This window comes from Corvus moneduloides, chromosome 15, assembly GCF_009650955.1.
Source record: "Corvus moneduloides isolate bCorMon1 chromosome 15, bCorMon1.pri, whole genome shotgun sequence".
Taxonomy (NCBI): Eukaryota; Metazoa; Chordata; class Aves; order Passeriformes; family Corvidae; genus Corvus; species Corvus moneduloides.
In genome coordinates, this window is record NC_045490.1 from 18843954 (window position 1) to 18869027 (window position 25074).

The 25074-nt window shown below is 38.9% G+C and overlaps 1 long non-coding RNA gene across 2 annotated transcripts in view; it reads right to left on the bottom strand.

Annotated features, from left to right (window-relative positions):
• LOC116451506 overlaps positions 1-25074 on the bottom strand; it is a 111626-nt gene that overhangs the window by 17104 nt on the left and 69448 nt on the right. The window contains exons 9-10 of one of the 2 annotated variants that reach the window (XR_004243214.1): positions 9179-9282; positions 6588-6659 (exon numbers count right to left, since the gene is read on the bottom strand). This is a non-coding gene — a long non-coding RNA (uncharacterized LOC116451506). Of the gene's footprint in view, positions 1-1671; positions 6660-9178; positions 9283-25074 lie in introns of those variants that run through there. The other variant, XR_004243215.1, reaches the window with a different exon arrangement.

Consider the following 25074-nt stretch of genomic DNA (forward strand, 5'->3'; position numbering starts at 1 on the left):
TGGTACTGCAATCGTCATTGACAGCTTGACATATCAATATTTCAGGAAGAATAAATGACTTTCATATCCAGGGGTTTGGTTTTCTTGTTTCGGTTTGTTTGTGTGATTTTTTTTTTTAATCGTTCATTACTGGATACTTTGGGAAGATGCTACACTTAACACCTGAAGCTGCTTAAAATATTTGGAAATATTTTAATGAAGTCTTTTGAGACATCACCTAATACAACTTTAAAACAAATTTTACTATTATTATAAATATTTTCTCTTCAGCCCTTGCCAGAGGAAAACTATAAATCTTGTCTCAGCTGAATGAACACCATTTATCATATTCATTTTCTTGTCAATACAATTATGAAAAGCCTTTGGCCTTTTTCCAAGGAGCCTGATTTGCTGGAAAAACTCAATTAGTATAAGCAAGCCTGCTACAAGCCAGCCCCATTTGGCAACCTGGAGCAGCCTCGGCGTTCCTGCGATGCACCTCTGAACCAGGAGCCTGATAACTCCATCCTGGTGCGAAAATACAAGATAAAGAGAGCCCCCCCCGCCTTCCTCCTCTCCTCCCCAGACCAAAAGGACTTTAAAGAAATCATTTCTGCTCATTTTTGCCATCTACTGGACAAAACTTAAATCCTAAACATGTGATCAGGTGAGCGATTACCCAGCATAATTTGTTTTCTTATGGACAGGCCTTAGACCCAAAATATTTCCTACGAACACTTGAAAAGTTTATCAAGACATTCTTCTACCAATGTCACCAATATTTACAGGTGACTATTTCTGATAGTATTCAATACAGAATAAACAACACCTTATGAGATATTAAAAGCTTAGTCTTTTATCTCTTGCCTCTTTGTATTGTTTGTTTATTGAACAAATATAAGTAAATTTATATCATTTTTATAATGTTCTGTATTCTCCATTTTCAATCTTGAAATACGAGGGCCTCAAACATAACAGAATAAAATCTCTTTGTAAAACAGTTTTTCTTTGCTATTAAATCCATTTTCTGATTATATGTTCGAAACTAAAAAAGAAATGTGTTAATCAAAGGATATTTAAACTTGATACAATAAAATTGGCACCTGACCCTCCTTTCTTTTCCCATTTACCTTTTTGTTTTATCTACAGTAAATAAGAGTTGTGATAATAGCAGCTCATTGTGCTGTAATGCTCAGGATCAATACCTGGATGCAGCTGGACTTGTCCAAATGAGGAGAAATCCACTGAACAGAATCATGCACTTTTCCTTTACAGCCAAAGGTGAGGAAGAAAAACATTTTGAACCTGTGCAAGGGAAAAGAAACTGGGAAGGCCTGACCTTTGAATTCCACACCAAGCTACATTTCCATGTATTTTTACGGAGAATACAGAATACTGAGATCTAAAAGTTGGATGCTGTTTTTATTTATTTGAAATGAACTTAATCCATAGAGTGGAAGGAATAAATTAATTTTAAAAAAATCAGGAAAGGGTCCTGAGGATTGTATATCCAGGATCCTTCTATAAAAAGCCATCTCTGTGGGTGCATCCACTTCTTTCAAGAGGAGCAGAGGTAAGACTCTGTTACTCCTCCCACAGCTGGAGATTTGCAGTTCTGTTCAGGAGTGTGACACTCATGGTACAGAAGGAAAAACAAAGTCAAACCAATTTGAAATGGAAGCAGCACTGATCTGCTTTCACACATCTTCCAGATTTTATTAAGTTTTAGGGTAACACAAGCACAAACAGTACTAACGAAGTTAAATGTACCCAGTGGTGCCCACTAGAAAATGAGATGCTAATTCACAGTCTGGCTTCAGGAGTTGGGTAGTTTGTTGTTGTTGTTGTTCTTGTGGGGTTTTTTTCCCTCCAGTCCTCTAAAACTGAAAATAAAGGATGCTTTCCACTGATTTTAGGAGAAATAAAGACTACACTGCTTTCTGTTTTGGACTTACTTTCTTACTGCTGAGCCTGCACAGAATAACTGCAGGCTTGCAAAGGTCTTAAATAGGGGTTTTCTGAGTGGTCATCAGGATCCTATTCCCCACCACCCAAGGATGGCACTCAGATCATCAGGGGCTCCTGTACAGCCTGTCAGTCCTGAAAGGATAATTTCCTACTTGTGATTCGATCCTGATGCATTTCCCTTTCTTAACCAAGATTATAGAAGAGTAGAGCTTCACAACTGACTCAAAAAAAAAAAATCTGTAAAAGCTTGATTTCTTGTGAATCATGTAATTGTCTTAAATGTTATTTTTTCTGTCCATAAAACAAACACATAATTAATTTTCATAGTTTTGTGAGATCTAAATTATAAACCAAATATTTCCATAATCCCTCACTATGTATTTCAGCAGTTTATTTCCAACATGACTGTGTGCCTGAGAGAGAACTACAGCTACTGTATTTATAAAAATACAAAGCATTTCTCTGTAGGGTTAAGAAAATACCCAGGGGCATTATTGTATGTGCTAGTTTAAAAATGTACCAATATTTAAAACAAACAGAGTTCATTATCATTACTTTTTGAAGAAAACTACAATGTAAAGATTTTGATTTTGTTTGCAGAAGTCCATTTTCTTCTGGATCAAGACAACTGCAGGTGTTGTGATATTAATAGACTTGACATAAATAGAAAGTAACTGACTAAATTAAAGACATGATTCATACCAGAGAAAGAAATCTCCCCAGATAGCACTTGTATGGTATTTTTTAAGCACTTCTGATGTTAAACCAAATGTTGGTACATTGTGTTTGGAATTAAAGACACAGCTTTTTTTTTTTCTTTTTATGCAAACATGAGGGATGTGCAAAGGGAAGAAACCCCCTCGGATATGTTTTCTAGATTAGTGGTGTGACACAACAAAACAGTGACCTCTGTTAACTGCATGTTTGCCATTGTGCAGTGATTTTAGCTGATTACACGAGTTCATTAGCTCGGTTTCCTGTCCCCACTGTGCCACCATTACCCTGATGCAGGGGCCTGGCAGGGGCACGGGGCGGGTGTGGGGCTCTGTGCCCCAGCCCAGCGCACGCTGCCAGCGGGAGGAGACTCCGTAATTGATTTTCACGTTAGCGCCGAGCAGATGGAGTAATAATCAGCCAATAATGAGCACATATCTGATTTTGATTCATTAGTTTAAATGTCTTGCTCAAACCTCTTTTTTTTTTTTTCCAGAAGAAACACAAAGATCCTTGGATAAATAAGATTGCCACAAGTTTTCTAGTGCTGACATTAGGAAAATGCTTAGGAAATGCTTTGGATTACTCGATATGCTCCCATAATGAATAACGCAAATTAAAACATAATATATGAATACTATGTATTAACGTTTAAAAGTGCTTCCTGTATTAATATATTTAAAGTGTTAATAACAATAAAATGTTAATTTAAGCTTGTAATATTTTGAATGGTGTAAGACTAACTGATACTCATAACAAACTACAATTAAGGCTGCACTGAGACTCCCATTGTACTGTTATTTTAACATATCTTTTGCTGTTTTGTTGGGGGTTTTTAAAGTAATTTTCCCGGTAAGTTTTCTTGAAAAAATGACTTTTCAGTTTAGAGGAAATGATGCAAATCTCTGCCTGTGTTAACATTAGTCCTGAGATGCACTTTTTCCCCTTTAATGGCTGAAGTGTGGCTTCAGAATCCTTCCTGCTCCAATGTAGACCACACTGTACACATAGATAATTAGCCCCTAGTAAGGGGATGTTTTCAGGATAATTAATAGACATCAATAAGAAACACCAATGAATGAAAAATATTTTAATAACATAAACAAACTCTTCAATTTACTCAGACATAAGTATTCTTTTTGACGTTTCAGGTGGTATTTGTACTTCTTTTCTTTTTACAATAAAAAGGTCACAGTTCTGTAGAGTCTGGGGAAAAAAAATCATAGAACCATGGCAAAAAAAACCCAATAAGGAGCTCTCTCTTTAAACCCAGGGTTTTCAGTAATGTACCACTTGGTGCTTACACTGCAATATTTATAGTGTTGAGAAATATAAAAGGTAAGAGCCACATATTCATTTTAATTGATCACATAAAGAACAAATTACTGCTGATGCCTTGTAAACTGCTCCATGTGAGCTTAGACCAGGATTAATTTATACTTTTCATACACAGACTCATCAGTCTGGCTGACTTGGGTGGCACACACACAGATTTATCCCAGGACAAATGGAGTTCTTTACCAAAGACTAGTGAGGTTGCTGGGAGTATTTTAATATTTGCATTTCCTTTCTGTTGTGCATTGAAATGGCCTGAACTTGCAAAGATGCTCAGAGGTCTCAACTCTCATTAACTTTAATGGGACTCTGAAATCACTAGAGAGGAAGTGTTCAATACTGAGAAGATGCAATATAAAATTGTAACTTTATACTCATCTGTATTTTCATACTTGGTGTGCTGCTTTGTCTGCACAGAAAATAACTGTTCAGCAGACAAGGTGGCCAAAACATAAAGAATGAAAAGAGCTTGGCAGTAATGCTTTATACTACTCTCTGAAGGCAGCCAGAGATGCAGCAACAGATACAAGGGAATGGAAATATTCCACACCGATTTTGGTTCCTTTGCCCATTCCAGCCACAAAAAAGGAGATAACAAGGCTGCACAAAGAAAGTCTGGGGCAAGGGAGAAGGGGAGCCACAGCCCCTGGCAAGACATGAACTCGCCTTTGTTTGAGCACTGCTGGGGACAAAGAGCTCACCATCCTCGTGTGGCTGTGGGACTACGAAAGGACAACCAGACCAACCCATAGGCCTCCAACACGCTTATTCTGTCTTTACCAAAAAGTGGTTTAAGAAAACACTCTTTTGCGAATATATTTAAGAAATAATTTGGTTTTGAGACTTTAAAAACTATTAATAAAAGTAGATGTCCAACTTTCCTTGAACTGTGGTCCCAGGTTTCTGGGAACCTGTACAAACACTAGGCAGCTTCAGACACCACTGGACCTCGAATTCTAATGAAAGAACAACTACCACATAAACTACATTTTTTGGTTTTCTATTATTTAAATTGAGATACTGTTAATAAAAAGCCCATAACTACACTTCTTAATAAAAGACCTCAATCTACAAGATCTAGGATTTAGATCTAATACTCTTGTCCTGTAAAACCCCAGCAAACCAGTGGTTTAGATAGGATCCATCAGAACTCAGCTGTGTAAGATAACACTGCCACAGCCAGCATGGGATGAACAGCCCATGGAATAGACTCTAGAATCCTGAAATAAATCCTGATCCACTTAACTCACTGGTACAAAATACCCTTAAACTCTAACAGGAGCAAAAATCACCCTAGATTCCAGGCTTGCTTACCTCACATTCAGGGAGAACCTTCTCTCCAAACTCCTAAAATCCCAAGAGAATCTAGTTTTAGACCATTGTAAGTAATCAAATAGCACTTACGTGCATAAAATTTATTAATGACAAACAGGATTACACACTTATACATCTACTTTTTGTTTGTCATCCCGTGGGATCCAGAAACTTCCCAGTGATGGGAGGAAAACCCGAGGCTGCTGCGTCCTTCCCAGCTGCATCTCAGCCTTTTCTGGGGCAATGGGACAGCAAATGGCACCACCAGCAGTGGCCAACAGAGTGAGAGGAGGAGTAAGGAACAGGAAATGCAGGAAACGCACCAAGAGGAGCTTGCCAGCATTCTGTGGGTTTATACAGTGCTCTTCTCGCTAATGAAGCAATTTTGTTCAAATTTCAGCTTCAGAATATCCTTCCCTGAATGTCACTGATAGGTTTCCTTAAGATTTAATTACAACAAAGCCATTTAAAAAACAAATTCAAGTATTTTGTTTCAAAGTCCTGAAGCACATTTTTCAACAGAATTTTTTCAAGGAAAAGGAGCTGAAGATGTAAATATTCCCAGAAAAGCCCCTATGACTTGCCAACATGTGCCAAGTGTCTGACTGAGGCCATCTAAAACAGACGAGCCTGCTCACACCCACCACCCCCAAAACAGGGCTGGTAATGGAAAGTCTGACAGACCCTTAACCATAGTGGCACTACTGGGTGCAGCTATAATATTACCCTCATAATTCTACTATATAATAACAACAAAGGAAAAAAAAGGTGAAGGGTCATTGTGCTTTGTCTTTAGAATTAAGATGGCTGTCTTCATCCTTACAGCATACTCTTAATTCTGGAGACACATCTTAATAACCTCTAAATAGTTCCAACAAAAGAGCCGTGTCAGAGGAATGAGCAGGCCCCAAGGTGTTTCAACTGGAGTGTTTTCATCTGCCTTTATTGCTCTATCCCTCTCCAGAATTAAGGCAATAACCTGTGATAAATTATTCAGGAACTGCTACAGGGATCAAAGCAAAATCATTCTGTTAAAGTGCTGTTTGCAACATTTGGCACTTAGTGTGAAAACTTTTAATGTGTGCAAGCTGAAAATCAAGGATTTTAAATAATTTAACAGCATGGAGTTTCTACAAACCAGCTAAAGATAGCATGTTGCTATTTAACTGCTTTTTCTTCAGTTCCCTTTTCCATGCGTTTCTAGCAAATCCGATGATGTCACAACTACAAGCAAAGTACTACTGAGATTCCGGCTGCCCAGGCAATAGATTACTTACCCACGTTGTCAGGAGAAATCTTGATATTCTTATTAGAAAATTAGGCACTGTTTTAATACTGGAAATTTTTTCCTATTAATACAAAAACACGAAGAAGAAGAAAGTAGCAAGAAAAAATCCCAACAAAAAAAGGAAAAAGAAAAAAGGAAAGCAACACACATAATTACTTCAGCCATCTTCAATTATATTTGATATCCTTGGAATAGAAACCGGAACATATGCTCTGTATGCAGATGTAATGATTACAAATGTATTTTAAAAAGAAACATCCCTCTTATTACAACTGTTTTTCAGTGGTGTATTTCAGAAATATTAAAAACCTAAAAAAAACCCCTAGCCAGTTAGAAAGTCCTAGTAAAACCCACAAATTAAATGAATTTGGCATTCCTGGACCATTTTCATAGTGATATTTTACCAGTGTCATCTCCCCGTGGATTGCAATATTAAGCATTTTATTGAAGAACTGAACTGTTTTTGTTTTCAGTACTTGCAAAATGAAGTACCTGAAAGCACTTTTGCATGTATTATTTATTCATTATGATAGAAAAATAGCTTTAACCTAATAAATTGTGTTTAAGATAATTTAGAGCAAAAGTTTTGTTTATGATAAAGCAACAGATTTAGTTCTTTATCAGTAGCTTAAAGCACCAAGTTTTCTTTATACAAATTAGACAGATGGTGCTTACAGTAGAATTTACTAAAGGTCTGTCACAACAAATGCAGCCAAGCTGCATATTTAATCACTGCAGAACCTTGTCTACCTGCAGCTGCCAACTGCTAATCCAATTTCCCTGATAAATGTGGCAAGAGACACGATCAGCAATAAAGAGCATCTAACTCCATTTTCCTGCAGGGCGTCTTTTGATGAACATTTAGGACGGAAGCAGGAGTGCACTGTGTGGCCCTGGCTGGTGGCAGCTGCATGCATTTTGAAGACACAGTTCTCAGGTTACTCACTTAATTCTGCCACTATCATTATGTTGCTATTGATCTCAGTAGCTCTTGTCTACACAGCATTACTCTAGATGAAGCTGAATCAGGCAGTTATCATGCATCAAACTTGCTCAAAAGCCTGGAGATTTCCCCTTAATTACTTGTGATTTTATTTGCAAATACCGTTAAAGTGTAATCAAGCAGTCACTTTCCAGGGTCGTTAAGAACTTGCTAGTTTAGGAATATATCACTGGCACTCCATTAAAATTTCTCTACCAAGACAGTTTCAAGCAATCCAGACAGGACAATGGCAAAATCATTTTAATAAATTGAATCCTCACACAAGAGGCATTCAGTTTCCTACAGAAATTGTTATGCTACCAAATGACCTCTTTGTTCTAATTTTTAGGATTTTTAACTTGAACATAGGAGAGGTGAATCCAAGACAGGTGAACTCAGTCTATTTTACAAACGAAAAGTGATTACAATTAAATACATAAAGCAACAACAAAGGAGGAAACCAGAATTAAATAATTGTCGAAATAACCCTTAGTACAATTTAAAAAAAAAATATTGTCTTAATTCAAGCAATGACTGTGAACTGCACATCTTCAGGTAATGTCGGCGACGTCCTGCAGCCAATTATTTACCAAATACTTTGAGCATATCTGTTTATTTTCTTGTGAAAAACGTAGATAAATGTGATGATGCAGTGTTTAAGTTGCCATCATATTTTAAAATAGCAAATTAAAAATTACCGTTAAGGTTTCTTCAAAATGACCCTGTGCAGCTGAAGTGAGCACTCCAGTGTGCAGTTAACTCCTGATTCAGTGATGGCAGAAGAAGATCTCTTTAATGCAAGAGTGCTCTAATATATTATCATTCCTGATGATGCACCTTCTATCCAGTAAGTCTTTTTCTTCCCTAAAATATACTGTTGTTTTGACACAAACAGCTTGCTACACTTAAGGATTTTACTAATAAAACATAATGTTGTGTTAGATATTATGACTGTTGCCACAGCTGAACTGCCTTGTCAAATCAATCCTAATATGGCTCCCACAGGCACATAAAAACCTTATTTAGCTATCAGTTATCCTAATCACTTTGTTCAGTTTAAGGGTGCAATACTTCAAGACCCGTTCCAATTTATACATATATGCCCAGCCATTTAATAAAGTCTTGATTTATATAATAAATTCTTGTTTGGAAAAAAAAATACTTTAAAGCAGCAGTGTTTTATCAAGTGTGTTACATGTCTCCTCATACCCCCAAATAAATATGTTAATATACACAAACAGGATACTTGCATGGAAAAGGGGAATATGGAACAGATAAGCTATCACTGAAGAAAAATCTGTCTCTTTGATTATAAATGAGCCTTAAATGGGGTCCCTTGATCTGCAAAACACTGGAGAAATCCCAATGCCTTTTCAATCTTTGTACAAAGTTTGTTTAGGATAGTATTCACAGCCTTTGTATCTCTGCTGTCTACATTGCTAATTAAATCTATGTGTTCAGGTATAAATACCCACAAACAGGTGAACAGGTGTCAGGGGAGACTGCCAGCAGAGGTGGCAAGCTTGCTGCTGAATGCTTGACCCACTGTCAGCTCCTCCCATGCATCATTCCTTCCCCTATAATAGAAATAAACCTACCTTTGTTTCTTCTTGTTCAAAACTACTGTTGAGTGTCTGAGCCACACTTTCAAATCAAACTGTGAGGGGGAGCATGAAATTCTCAAACTCATCCTCATCTTCACCTACAGGAAAAGAAACCAGAACAAACCAGCAAAAGCATCATCTTTGCACTTGTTCAGAAGGGTCAGGCTCTGAGGCTTTCACGGAGAATCTCACTGACATTGTGGGAACTTCACGGGACATACAGGAACAAAAACCTGAGCTATGACACATTTTTACTGAGCTATAAAGAACACAAATCGTTGATTCCACACAACTTGTATTTAAGACTGGCTCGTGTCCACTTTCCACACCTTTCTCCTTTTTATATTTCTCTTTCCTCTCTCAACCTACAACATTTGTTCACTGCCCTACAAGAATATTCACATAAGAAAATCAAGATTTATTAGTTAGAAAATGGTAAATTTAAAGCTACAATAATAAACTAGACCCTTTCACATGTGTAGTTTATGATATTTAGACTGCAATCTTTTATGCTCATACACTATTTTTCCTGCCTCCTTCCTACTTGGTATAAAGAATGAAGCTGCCCTGGAAATGAACCTGGACCGTGTTGGGATTATTCGTGTGACACTGCCTCATTTGTTTCAGAAGGTGTGAGTTTAGTAGACACAAGATGCTGTGAGGAAGGAAAGAGATCAGCAGCTGAAAGGTATCCTGGAAGTCTGGACTGATTTTGTTCTGCCATGATCCTGCACAAGTAACTGCGGACAACTCTTTAGAAATGGCAATTCGCGTGAGGATCAGCCCTCACCTGCTTTAGGCCCTAATGGGGCTAGCAGGCTTCTCCCACGCTCATTCCCCTCGAGACTAATTCAGAGTAGGAATTTAATTTATGTTCTTTAAAGGACTCTTTGCTATAGGGCTTCTCTCCCTCCTCTCTTCATGGGCAAACTCTGGGAAACCAAGTTACAAGTGAAGTTAGGAGGAGTCTTGTGTGTTAAACTGCTTGTGCGAAGTTAGCGTGAGCTTCACAGTTCAGTTTCCACACTTCACATACCCATCTGTAAAAAAAGGCCTAATTCCAGCCCCTTATCTTTAGGGATACTGCCAAGACCAAATCAGTCACCGCAGTGCAACAGTGAGAATGACAGAAAAGGACCACAAGAAAAAATGCCAGGAAGAGCAGTCACTGGGGACTGACAAATTCAGACAACACCCCAGGAAAAACAATCACACTATGTAGTAGCTTTTCTTGAAGCTAGGATGACACATCTTCTGAACTGAAAGAGTCAAACATTCTCTGAAATAATTGTGATCCTGCAATTAAAGCTGCTCTGTAACAATGTCAATATTTACAATTGCAGTGGCAATCCCAACCCTGCTATTTCCTCTGTCCCAAATACCCGGCTTTGCAACCTGAACTGCTCCCCTCTAACACAAGGCTTTCCAGATCTTTTTAAAACCAAAGGAAATACCTTCAGTAACTAACTGCTGCTCACTGGTCAGCTCAGTTATGGAGCCTTCAAAGTACAATCTGTGCTCAAGGACTTTCTTAAGCTAGTGAAGGGTCTGCCCAAATCCGTGACCTGCATCCTGCAGCTGCAGCAAACTCAGGAGGGTGAGGGGCTTGGTGCTGGATTTCACTGCCAGTAAAGGGTCTGATGGACTTTGGGAAAATCCAATCCTCTCCATCTTTGCCTGTCTCCTCTGCCACCTTTCTGCTCCTTTCAACTGGAGTCAGTATTTTTATTCGGCATTTCTGGGCCCTGTGTCTTCTTCCAATCCAGTTGTTTGTCTCCATCTCCTCCCTCTGCCAATCCAGCTCCTCAGGCAGTTCCAATACACTTTTAATTTCTGTGCTCCCCATCTCTTTGCTCGACCAGCATCAGCTTCCTCTTGCCCTCTCAGGAGCTAAACTGTTTCTACAGCATTGCATTTCCTGATGCTTTTCTCCCTTTAATTGCTTACCGGACTTTCCTCAGAGAAAATCAGAGGCCAAATCTTTTAGAGAGAGTCCCATGATGGTCAGGGTACAGACTAACAGGAGCCATCTGCATCCTGCCCTGTGCAGCTTTAGGGCTCATCTGCCATTTACAGAGTTCTCAGGAGAAACCTGAATTACTCCAAGATAGGAAAGGTCACACTCCACCTCTTGTGGAGTGCTGCAGACCACTAAAGCCAGTCTCCACAAAGATGCTGTGTACACATCCACATTCAAGGTGAACCCTTCCCCAGGCAGAACCTCAAGCATATTTTTCAAAAAGCCAAGAAGACCAAAGAACTACCAGAATGTCCAATGTTGATTGTGACCAACGCTTCAGCGACAAACCAGCTATTTCTGGAAATTGGGTAAGGGGAATTTTATGTGCTAGGTCTGTTTTGAATTTCAGTATAGGCAGTGAAGAAAGATTATACAATTAGGAACCTCTACAGTATTGCCATATTAATAAAATAATGTGTAAGTTTTAGAAAAGCAACCCAAATTACTGCCTACACATTTCTTTTTCAGTCTTGAACAAGTGACATCCCATCACCTGAATTGCACAGTATTAATAAGGAAAGGAAGAAACTATCCTAAATAAACCTCCCATGGTAATTGTTCATTTTCTATAATTCAAACTACACAAACACATCCTGATGCCCTGTGAAAGAAGAGATGCCTCCCTTGTCAGCTGTGGCAGAGCTGTGTGTGGCTTTCAGCAATTAACAGTGTCTGAGACCTGGCTCCCAGGGGAGGTTTGGCCCTGAGCAGGACTGCAAGTTCAGGACACTGACAAACCATGCTCAAGAGCTCCTGAAGTGATTTCCTACATCTTAAATCTACTTATTTTGGTAGAGCAGAAAAAGAAGCAACTTTTATTTTAGTAAAAACTTTTATTTAAATATAACTTTTACCAGTGTTCTATTACTTTTGGTCACTGTATACTTAACACAAAACATCTTGGACTAAGAATCTTGGACAAAATGATGCAATTCTTAATGCCACAAAAACAATAAAACCACAACCTGGGACATGTGAGGAATTTAAAGTCTAATTATATTCACATGAGGCTTAAGTAACTCAACACAAACCAAAGAGCATTTTGAAGCAAATACCAATACCATAGAATCATAAAATCACACACTGATTTGGATTGGGAGGGACCTTAAAGATCAACTCCTTCCACTCCTCTGCCATGGGCAGGGACACCTTCCACTGTCCCTGCTCCAAGCCCCTCCAGCCTGGCCTTACAGGGATAGGGCATCCATGTATTATGGTTCTTTCTTACTAAAATTAAATTTTGCCAGTCACAGCAAAGCATACAGTTTAAAATGTAAATATTCTCCATTTACTCTATTCAATTAATCTCCAAAAATGTTTCTACATCAATTACTTAAAGCAATTCCCACCAGTAAAACTTCATCCTAATTTTGTTTCCACATAAATTATTTATCATTCATATAAAAGGATTTTATATAAAGCTCTTCATTTAATTTAAAACAAAAACACAAAAAAAAGCCCAGAGAACACAACCGTGCAATGCTTTTTTCATCTAAAAATGCCCATTTTCACAGTTTGAAAGTATATTTTGACTCACAAGGTAAGAACACTGCAATTTAATGCTTGCACAAGCACACAGAAAGGATGGTTCATGTACACCTTACTTTTAAAATTCAGTTCCTAAAACACAACTTCTACCTGTTTATTAAAACTCAGAGAATCTTTGTGTATTGGGAACTTGCATGAAAAAGTGAAATAAAAAACCTTCTGGCAGAAGCAGGAAGGTCTGGCCTACAGGATACCCTGGAAACACAGAACACCTACTCGGGCACTTAATGTTGTAAACCCTTTAGAGTTAATATAAAAACCAACTCCTTTTGCTCATTTCTTCATCAGAAGGCACCAAAAGCAGTGTTGCTGTCAACGCCACCAATGTCAGAAGTTGATGGGCAGTGATTGAAATACCGAGTGTAAGATATTTACTGTACAGCTCAACTGCTGTTGGATTGGTTTAGGAATGCCCAGCAGCACACGAGGCATCTCAGGGGCAAGGGAGGTGAAAAGTTAAGTGTTCTACAAAATTTACTACACACTTTTTTTTAAACTTAGTAAGAAAACTTACTGTGTGATTCTGAAGCATGAATTTCACAGCCTCTGTTTTCACAAGCTTTTTTCAGGAGATTGTAAGTATCAAATGTTAAGGAAAAAGCATTATGGGCAGGTTGAACAAACTTTCAGGAACTTTCAGTGAGGAAAAAAATCCTAACTGCAACAACAGCAAATGTACATTGAAATAATACCTGAATTTCATCTAGAAATATATATAATAGAGAGATTCCTTAGAACATTAAAGGCTGTAATCTGTTATTAAATAAAGCAATTACTTTTCATGGCATATATTCTAGTCACAAAAGAGACACATGCACTAAATGACTTTTATAATTAAACAGAAAGTTTCAGATAATCACAGAATCCCAGAATAAACTGCATTGGAAGGCACCCACAAGGATCGAGTCCAACTCCCAGCCCTGCCCAGAACCATCCCCAAGGGTCACACCGTGTGCCCCAGAGGATTGTCCAAAGGCTTCCTGAGCTCTATAAATGGTGTTTGTTCCCCAGATAAACCCACGCCATCAGCATGTAAATGAAGTGGTTTTGCCAGTGCCTGCACTGGAGCCGAGTGGCACCGGGCAGTGGCACCGCTGCTGCCCTGCAGTGCCAGCCTCAGGCACCCTGGAGATCTTCCAGACCCACCAAAAATCTCACTTATTTTGGTTACGAGTTTATTTTTTATTATAAAAATACACCACATCCATACTAAGCCATGTCAAACACTTCACCAAAGTTCAAATAGAGCAGTGGATGTTGTTTACCTCGACTTCAGCCAGGCTTTTCTGTCCCAGAACATCCGGAACACACAGATATTCTCAAACACCCATCACACTTACTGCTGTTACCGGGGTTTTTCTGAGTGCTTGCTTCCCTCTGCCATCCCTGCACATCATTGACTAAAGAGCTCGATAACTTTTGTAAGAATAAACAATTTTCCTTTTCATTTTAAGTGGATTAAACTCTTTTTAAACAGGTAACATTGTAAGAATAGGTTTTATAGCTGCCTGCTATCGGAAAATCTCCTAATTTAGTTTTAAGAGTTGTTTCTCTGTCAATCTATAACATCCAACATGGGATTACCTGGTTTTATATTGCAAAGCTACTTAGTTGGTTCCCCTCCAATTACAAGGCAGAGCCTTTAATAACAGAAGGCTAACAAAGACAGGGACTGAAAATGTTTGAGAGACTAAAATTATTTTATCCCAAGTTACCATATAAAATAATAATAAAACTGCAGCTATTTTGCTACAAAAAGATACAGTGAAAAAGCTAATTATTAGAAAGAACTAGGCATGTATGAGAGAGAACTAGGGCTTCACAAACATAAAGGAATGACTAACATATTCCATTATGCAAATGAATTCAAAGATATTTCACAAGTGATCAGCTAGGAGGGACATAATGATTTATAATTCAAATAACTGAGCTTTGAAATCAAATTGGACTAATATATTCCGAAATATGCAAACCTGGAATAATTGTGAAAGTAATGTAAACCATGATACCAACCCCAATCATTTGTTGCCTTTGTTGTTGATAACCTTCTTATGCTTTTTCGTCTTTTTTTTCCTGTTAAGTAGTGCAGTTGCTGAAATTATGGCTTGCTTTTAATTCTACATTATCCTTTAAAAAAAGATGATAATACATGTAAAAAAAGAAAAACACCAATTTCTAAGTCTGTGTAAAAGCTGATTGGTGTACAGGAAAGTACTGAAGTGAAATAAATTATTATTTTAACCTTTCAGGCTAGCCACAATTTAATCTATTTCAAATACTGAAAATTGATCCACTGGATCTAGCATCTTAACAATACATTATTTCTTTCAAAGCAATATATACTTAATGCCTCTAAAAAAAAAAAAACCCTAATATAATGTGAAAAGGCCAAAGTTTGCAATGCCAGGAAGTAGTTATAAACTACTTCATATGTTTGAAATAAAAAGTACTTCAGTATTATTATTTTAAAAAAACCCTATTGGTAGAGTTTTTAATAGGAAAAAAATACATACCTTTAAAAGCCAAAATGACCAGTGAAATTAGGTTGTACATCATTTTCTGGGAAAAAGGAAAAACAGCCTCGACAGGTGTAATTTATCATTTTTCTGATTTAATACCAAAGAAATATATTAAAATAATAAAAAGAATCCTGAAATCCTCAAAATTTGTAGTGATAAATAGCCCTCCCTGTCTTTATTGCATTATGCCTACTAACAGAAATATTGCATGGTGGATTTCGCCAGACAAGGACGATTATTTTCCAATAAAAAGTTGCATATTAAATTCCAGCACAAAAGTGGGTGTCTAATACTTTTGAAATCTTTTATGGTTTGCCAGGGAACACAATTTTAAACTTAACTAATACAAGCTCACGGTGAAGTGGAGCAGCATTAAAGCTGCTTGGCACAAGCCCACCCCTCTAAGCAGCAGGACCACTATTCTCAGAGTTCCTGTTGGAATCACTGGAATGGAATACATTTGGGGTATTTGTGTTTTCAGCTAATCTCTCTTTTTCCTGGTCTTTCAACACTTCACTCTGCTGGTAAAGTTTATTTATGAGGACAGTGCTGCAGTAGATCCTGAGCACGCAGAGGGGTCTAAAACCACTCTGGCAACAGCTAGCAAGTTTCTGCAAAGAAAAACCCCACAATTTCATCACAATGCTAATCTTCAAGAGAACTTAGGTTATTAAATATCTACTTTTTCATCCTTTCTAGGTCCTGATATTATTACATCCATTTCATAAGCAGAAACTCATTTATTGCAAATATACCGGGAGTAATCTGAAAGCTACGCAGAATTTTCAGCCTTGGAAAGTATTATTTGCATCAAGGGTGTATCCTGACCCTACTTTTGGGGAGCTCCCATGGGAATACACACCTTTGCAAGCCTCCAGAAGACAACAGGAAATGCTGAATGCTTGCTGGCTGTAGCAGCAATGGCAGGCTGGTTCTGTCAGCAAACACACTTCCAGGAGTAACTGGGCAAGCACTTGCAGTCAGGTGCCTGTGTTACATTTCATGGGGATTCTGAAAGTGTTCTGAATCCTACAGAAGCAATAAGTATTTAGTAGAAAGGAGGAGAGAGCTCATTAGTTCCTTCATAAATCTTGTTAATGAAATAAATGTCTCTCCTTCCGTTTTTGTTGAATTCCCTAGCAATGTTTCAAGTCCTTTCCAGTCTGATTTCTGTGATGCCATGAGAAAATAAACACATGCATATTTAAAATATCAAGTTAGCTGCTTAATGGTATTTCAGTCAGCATATAGGAGTACACCTTGTATGGTTTTCATTAAACAAAATTCACTTATGGAATGTGAAAACCTGCACTCATCTTTCAACCCACGGAAATATATTAAAATTATTCTTACAATATTAGACTTCTATGGAGAAATAAAATGATACCAATTGTCATATTCCAGGTGCCTTCCCCTCTGTTTGTGTAACAATCCCCTCTAGAAAATTACTGAAAAGTTGCTTTCATGAGCCCTGGTGGTTTATTATCTGTCATATACCTTTAAATATTGTGTCATATCAAACACTGGTACTAGGGTTTTTTTTTCAATCTTCTTGCTTGACTGACTGAAAATTTCAAGAACAAACATTCTTCTGCAACTTACAGTAAGTGAATATTAATTAGAATAAGCTACAGAAGGTTTGCAACAGGAGCAAGTTAGCATCCATGACTGGGTAAGAATTTCACACAAATAGCTGAACCCAGATGAAAATCCACATGTAAAGTCATGGCTGCTTTATCAGCGACACACTGAGGAGCTCAGAATCAGGCAATGACAGGACATGTTAAGAGGCTTGTGTTTGAGATCCAACACATGCTGCATATCTGAGTTGCCTCATCCTCCAAGTAGAACCAATCCTCTTCTCAGGTGCCAGCAGAATCAATCCCATTCCCAATATTGTTGAACTCACCAATGGTATTGACTTTAAAAAGTTTAGGAATAGGACAGATGACCATAAGCAAATAGTTACATGATTCTCTTTCATTGGTAAGAAGTAGGTAGAAATAAGCACACTTTTAAAAAACTATGCATAGAAAAAGATAAACCAAAATGAATCAATATTCATATCCCAATTTGTTTAAACATGTGACATGCAAAAGGACAGAAGTCTCATATTAATTTTTGCATTATTATTTTTTAATAATATGTTGTGCCATACCCACAGGGCTTGGAGCACCCCGGGATAGTGGAAGGTGTCCCTGCCCGTGGCAGGGGAGTGGAACAAGATGATCTTTAAGGTTTCTTTTCAACCCAAACCACTCTTTGGTTCTATGATTATATTTCAAATGTATTTCTGTGATAAGTCTTAAACCTTCTCATTTATGAGACAGAAAATGCTACAAAACCATGTCACATCATTTTCCTGAGCAAAGGGATCCAAGCTGTTTTGCAATACTGTGACAAATTGATTAATTTTTTAAAAAATCTGTCATCTGTCATAATGAAATAGATTATCTGAAGCTTACCTTTACTTATATCTATCTTACTCATTTTCCATCAGCATATCTGTCCACTTAAATTGTGTAGTATTTATCTGCCTAACTCTTCACAAAATAGAAGCAAATTACTATAAAATCCCTAGGAAAAATTCCATAGGAGTAAAGGGGCACAGACAAACTATGGGCCAGTTCAGAGAGCTACTGATGTACCCAATTCCCAGAGACACTCTACCCTGCAGTTCTTGTACTAATGCATAATTCCTTCTCTTCCCCAAACCAAACACTTAACTGAACTGGAGATACTGCACTTCCCACCTGCAGCCCTGCTCAGACATTTAAGAAGCGCACTCTGATTAACAGCCAGTGCTATAGGATAACACCAGTCCTATTACCAATCCTTGGGGAACATCTTATCAAACCACTCAGCGCTGCTGGCAGCAAACTCAGAGCCAGCCTTTTGGTGAAATCCGGGCTTGAGGGTGAGACGTGGAGCAGGGCCAGGAGCCCGGACAGCTGCTGTGCTGGGCTGACCCCCAGGGACCTGGCATGGGACCTCGTGTGTTCACCTGCTCGGCTCGACAGGAGGTGAAGAGGTGGCGTTGGCCTTCAGATGAAAGGGGTAAACTGATGCCAGGAAAGTGGAGGAATGTAATTATTTTTCAAGAGCGGTTACAGAATCCCAGACTGGGTCATTCTTGAAGGGTCCACAGGGGCTCCCCTGGTGCCACCTCCCTGCCCCAGCAGGGCCATCCCAGAGCACAGGGGTCCCAGGGAGGGACACTGCACAGCCTCCCTGCACAGTCCGTTCAGGGCTGGGCACTGCCCAGGGCAGAAGTTCTGCCTCCTGTGCAGGGGAACTTCTGGGAACCAGTTTGTGCCTATTGCCTCTTGTCCTATTTTTGGCACCACTGGGCAGAGCCTGGTCCATTCTCTGACACCCTGCATTTGGATACCAGCCCGTTCAAATAAAAAGGCTCCATGACTTCCTGGCTTGGAAGCCCAAGCACGTATTCCTGACCGTGACACCAAATTCACAGAATCACAGACTAAGCTGAGCTCGAAAGGGGCCACGAGGATCATCAAGTCCAACTCTCAGCCCTGAACACAACATCCCCAAAAGTCACATCATGTGACTTTTGTCCAAACACTCCTTGAACTCTGGCAGGGTGGTGCTGTGACCACTGCCCAGGGAGCCGGGTGTGCCTCAGACTCTCAGTCCAATGGGTCAGTCCAGCTTTGTACGGCTCAGTTCCCTGTCTGTGGAACATGCACAGTGATTCTCTCTTTCAGCTGTCCCATCCATTGACGACAGACCATGATGCAAGAGATACCATCAGCACCAGCTATTTATAACGTGATGCAGTCAGACTTCAGTTTTGGAAGTAGACAACCTGAGGAAGAGATGTTAAACACCTTAAAATCATCACTGATTTTTGGTTTTACGTATTCACAGGCTAAGGAATGTATACAACACATAAAATATTTTTTTTCAGGAAGTTATAAACTCAATAACACATTTTAAAGCATCTAAATGTTTAGTATTATTTGCTCAGGAAAAGGCACATAACAAGGCAATTACCAAAGCAATTCCTCAATTTAAATTTACTGACAGACATTGATTTACTTTATAAAATCTCTATGAAGAGCTATAGGGGTTCAGATTGCCTTAAAGAGATAGCCCATTCTAACAAGTCCATAATTCACAGTTTATCCCTACTATGGGGAGTTCTGGAGGTGTTTATAGTTGCACTAAATCCTTAACAAGTATATACCATACAAAGCAATAGAAAGGAATTTGAACTACCCAGATTTGACGCCAATACCAAAATCATAAAAAAGCTATTTTGCAAAAGAGCAAAATCTTTATCCTTCAGTTACAAGACATTTGAAGAAAAACAAGAAGCCACAGTGACAGCTTGAAGAGAAAATTAAAACTGTGTAAGGAAGTCTCTTCATCCAACATTCAGGGCGCTTTTGTCTACATCTGTTCTTTCAGTTCAGGGCTGTATTTGGATGCTGAAAGACGGAGCAATAATATAAAAGCTAGAAAGTACTCGTGAGTGAACAGAGGCAATCACAGCAATTCCCATTTCTGTTTCTGCCTTCCCAGTATCAGGCAAGATGAAACACACATAAAATATAGTATTTTAAGAAACATTCACAAAGCTTTATGAGTATCTGAGAAAACTTCTAAAGACCTAGAGTTTTCCAGTATGTAAGGAAGAGAAACCAAAGCATGAAAGAGCAGAAAAATTTACAGGTCTCAGAGAAATCATGGCAAGGCAGCTCTTAAATCCAAGTGCCAGCGTCCCTGTATCTTTCTCGCTCAAGTGATTTAGTGATTTAAAAGATGAAGTAAATGTAACAAAGGAAACAGCCATGAAGTTCCAGATGAGTCATGGAAAACAAGAGCTTCATCCAAAGCTACACCAATGCCAAATTCACCAAACCATCTACGGGGGATGAGCACTGAAGTACAAAAAAAGGGGGAAAAAAATTGGCAGCATATTTCCAATTTCAGCAACAATACCAGCATCAAAATGCTGAACTACTCACAAACACAAACCCAAAAAAGTAACACTGCTCTGAAAAGCTAGGAGAAATTGAAAAATCTAAACGAAACAGCTTAAGAATCCAGTACACTTTCAAATACTTGCTTACAGCTTGCCTGTAGTAAGAAGACGAGAATAAAACCTCAGCTTCTAAAAGCTGCACCAAAGCAGCTTCCCAGGTTTGGAACCTCACCGCTTACTCTGAGACTGTGTCACCACGACAGCTTACAAACACAGCCCTGTCAGCACACCAAACACCTCTGCCCTTAATTCAGTGACTTTAAAGCATTATGCTAAGAGGCTGTGTATTTTAACCTAAAATCTAGGAGGGGAAGTCAAATAATGACTGTATACACCAATTTATAATTCTCTGGGAAAAGGGTTTCTGTATCATCCACAAAAGAATCAAAATTCTTTGCATGTTTCAAGTCATTCATCTATTCAGCCAGGGAAAGCATCAAGGCAAAGACATCCACTTCCAGATTCTTATATCCATTTCATGACTTTTTTGCCCCTCAGAACCCTTCTATTCTCCTTAATTTCCTGTCCTATCCCCAGTTTACAATTCAGAGAAGCACCTGTTCAGACCCAAGGGCTGTGTCACAGTGCTGTGCTGTGTTCAGTCCTGCTGGTGCCCAGCACAGGACAGCCCTTCCCAGCAGCAGTGCATGGGAACTCATCCTGGGGAAGGAAGCACAGCAGAGCTCAGCTTAGAAGAAAGAACTGAAAAACTTTCAGTGCAATTTAAAAATGTAATATTTAGAGGAGGAAACCGAGTCAGAGATGAAGGGGAAAAAGACAAAAGTACAGGAAAGGGAGCACTGAAGAGTGGGGATGTGCTGTGCACAAAGAGGGAAATCCATCAGGTCACAGGGATGGTGGTACCTGCGTCATTCATCATTGCACACTAAGGTCTCAAATATTGCTTACAGGCCATTTTTAAGAGCCTAAGGAATTAATCCATTCTATTTCCAGAAGGCCTGAACCCCTTTTTGGAAAGGTTAACCCAGGTTCACCATCACAGTGAAGAGGAATTCCAGGAACACTGCTCTGTCTGCACACACGCAGGTTGCTGCACCTCCTGTGCACAACGGATCTGCGAATATGCCAAGGAAGCAGTTGAAAAAGATAAATTGCTACCAGCCAGAAGAGATGATGACTGCCATACAGGTTGTTTTGGGGTTTTGTTTGCTTGTTAAATAATTAAAGGAGAGAGTGAAAACCTGGTAAGCTTATATAAGAATTACATGAATTGGGAATGTAAATTTATGAACAGCCTTGGTTGCAAGTTAGGGATATTACAAATGTAGTGGCATCACAGAAATCATAAAAATGAAAAAAAACCCATACATTTTAAGCAAAACTTTCAAAGTTGCTTAAGGATGTGCTATCCAATTCCCATTACAGTGCAAGAAAAATGGGCCTCTAAATCCCCTGAAAAGACTTTGAAAATCTGTTCCTTATGTGGTGCTGAAGTTTCAGTAAAAACACAGATAGCAATTTGTTGGCAAGAGAGCTCTGTACAGTCAGGTTTTAATTATTTCTGACAGATTATCTTCACTTACCCTGAAAGCTCTCGGTGGCTCAGACAGCAATGGGATATATACTTTTCATTAGATCTGGACAAACGTGAATAGTTAAAAACTGCACATTCTGTCATGAGTAAAAATACTGAGTTTTAGTTTGCTATGATTCAAGGAGCCATTTCAGTATGAGTGTTCCGAAAAATATTCAGAGATCCACACTTAAAAGTTGTAACATGGAAAATCCCTCCATTGACACATATATGTACATTCACCATAGTGGCATCCAACAGCAATGTTTGGACATGCATCTTTTATTCATGTTTCACTTATTTTATCATGACCAAAACCACTAAATACTTGGGAAAATATTTTGTGAATCCACCTCATGATAAATCATTTCCCTGTGATTTTGATAATAACGGAAAATGGAAATACAGCCATTGATGGATATTCTGGCTACATAAAACTCTGTCCCCTCAAAAACGGTTTTACAGGAATTCAGTAAAAGGCACATTCATTAACTTCCAAAGGAAAGCTGATAAAAGATCCAGAATCTGATGTGACAGTAGTACTTGGAACTACAGTCTGAAGGTCAAATTGACAAATCTCCAAATATTCCTGTTTGTTGAAGAATATTTATTTCGTACAGCCTTCAGTCCATGAACAGAACAGTGGCTACTGGTATCTATGACATAAGTATTTCAAACTGTTTTCTGTTAATGAATTGAGTTTGACCACCAATCCTTCACTGCAAAGCTGCCACTAGTGAATTCAAAAGAACAGGTTAAAGCTACATGGCAAAATCCATCAAAATATTCCCGAGCTCACATTGGACTTCAGAAAACTAGAAATGCCATGTGTCCAGCAGTAAGCAATCACAAGAGGTTAAGTTCCTAGTAGCAGAACAAAAAATATCTAATATGTCCTGGGAGACTACAACTTGTTTTATTACCATGAATTCCATTGCTATGTTTACTCCTCACACCAAGGATAAAATGCTTCCTGCATGCATCCTTCACTGGATTCTTTAATGGCAAAGTGGAAGGCAATAACTGATGATGTCTTTTGATCATCCCACAGTGCTAATGGCAGGTTAACACAAGGAACTTTGTCCAGCACTTTGGGATTTGAAACACTGGGTGTCATTATTCAGACCAGATCATTCTGAGGCATAACTCCTCTATCCCACATAATGCTTGATATTAACAAGGCAGGAATGAGACACTGTCAAACACTGTGCAGGTACTACACAGAAATATCACCACTCAGCAAAGAGCACACTAGAAATTCCCCAGAGTTTCCTTTTAACCTATTGTTGAGGAATAGCATCTTACAAACTTCACCTACTTAGAGAAAAACTGGATCTGTAGGGTAAGACAGAAGAGTAGATGAGTGGCTTTCTAAAATACCTGTGGTTATAAAGACTCACTACATCCACAGGAGGAACAAGTGAGTGGGGTCACAGTCGGGGATCCTGCCTGCTGCTGCTACAAATGTGCTAATATTGTCCGTAACAGAGCACCAGGAACACTGCCAGACTGGATCGCCCCATCAGACTGCCGGGTTTGGATTACATGTATCAATATGTTATGATTTCACACCCAGAATTTCCACCTGGCACGCTACCACTGGGAAGAAGACCCTTTATTTTAATTGCCACCAGCACAGCTGTGTTTATCCAGGATTCACACTCAGTGAAGTGTCCATGTCAGGCTGTAGCATCCATTCTGTTAAATATGACCTGCAATCTAATCAATGAACAACTCATAGCTTTATGAAAACACAGAAAACCAGGAGGAAAGAGAAAATAAAACTACAGTGTGTAATCTAAAAAGCAGCACTGATTTTTGCTTTTTATGTACCTTATTTTCTTTTAAAATCTTCCATGTAACACTAAAACCCATTAACACTAAACTCTTTAACATGAAAAAATGACTTTTTTTTTTTTTACTTAATTTACAGTAGTTGTGCAAACACAACCCTATCCAATCAAAACACAGGTAGGATTGCTCATATAGGACCGCTCATACAACTTGTTAAATGATGTTATTTCTTCAACTGGCAAACATAACAGAATTCCTCTCAATGGTAGCAATGAGTAGCAAGAGAAGCAAACTGATGCATCTGGTATCCAAAGAAGAGTCCTCTTCCTCATTTTTCCTCAGCTGTTCAAGTTTCACTGCAGTTTGAAACAACCCAACAAAGCCCAGCCATCATGCACCACAGTATGGGCTGCCTCCAGAAACTCCACAGCAACACCATCAGAATTTTTCCATCCATCACTCTCCACTTACCTGTCTTCAAAGACTACTCCTGATAAATATCAAGGTTGGATGGGTACTACTGTTATCCTAAGGCAAGATACAGCACTCAGCTCCTGGTTTTGAGGAAGCAAAGCATTTATGCCCCGTAGTCCACAGAGAAGTTAAGTCATATGAGGAAATGGCCTTGTTTTAATTGCTACTATTTCTCAAGGTTGGCTGCCATGGCAGCAAAGACAAGTCCTGTTCAGTACTGTCCGAGCAGGTCACAGCCAGCCTGGTGACACCAGCAGAGAGCTTTGTCCAGCAGGCCAAGTCCACTGGAAGAGTTTAAAGGCCCTGTAAGTCAGACTCAGAAGGCATGAAGCAAATGACTGGATGCAGCATCTCCCTCACTGCAGAATGAAGAGGTGAGACACTTGTTTCTCTTTCTCCAGGCACACATGGACCTCATTGTCTCCTGGGGACTCCCAGATTTTTTAGTGTATATTCACAGTTTTTCAGAGGAATCATTTTGTTTTGCTTCAAGAGCAAAAATTATTTTAGATGAAACTTTTTCTGTCAGAAGAAACTAGCAAATATCATGAAGGCCATATGTAATAAAAGACCAAATCCTGGTAATTTTGCTGGCAGCCAAGGAAAGCGGCTGCAGCAGAGGCGTGAGAAAAAGGTATGTTCTCCAGAGTAATTGGCTAGGAATATTCTTCAGAGAGAGTACTGCAGCACTTACCAGCCAAAATAACACACCAAGTTATTCTGCCAAATGCCAGAGATGTGAAGACAGATGATGACAATGCCTCTTGTGTGTCTCCTTCAGTGTGAGGCCTTAGGATCCTCCTCTGTGAGTCTGTATTTTTAAGATAGCAAAATTTGCCAGGTCTTGAATAAAAAAAAAATCCAAAAGAACCTTCCCAAAAACAAAGGAAGATTAGTTTAACTTGGTCAGTTCCCCACTTTGAATTGCCATGAAGGTTTACAGGCAATTCCACACCTGAGGGTGCAGGAAGGAGAGGGGAGTGATGTGGG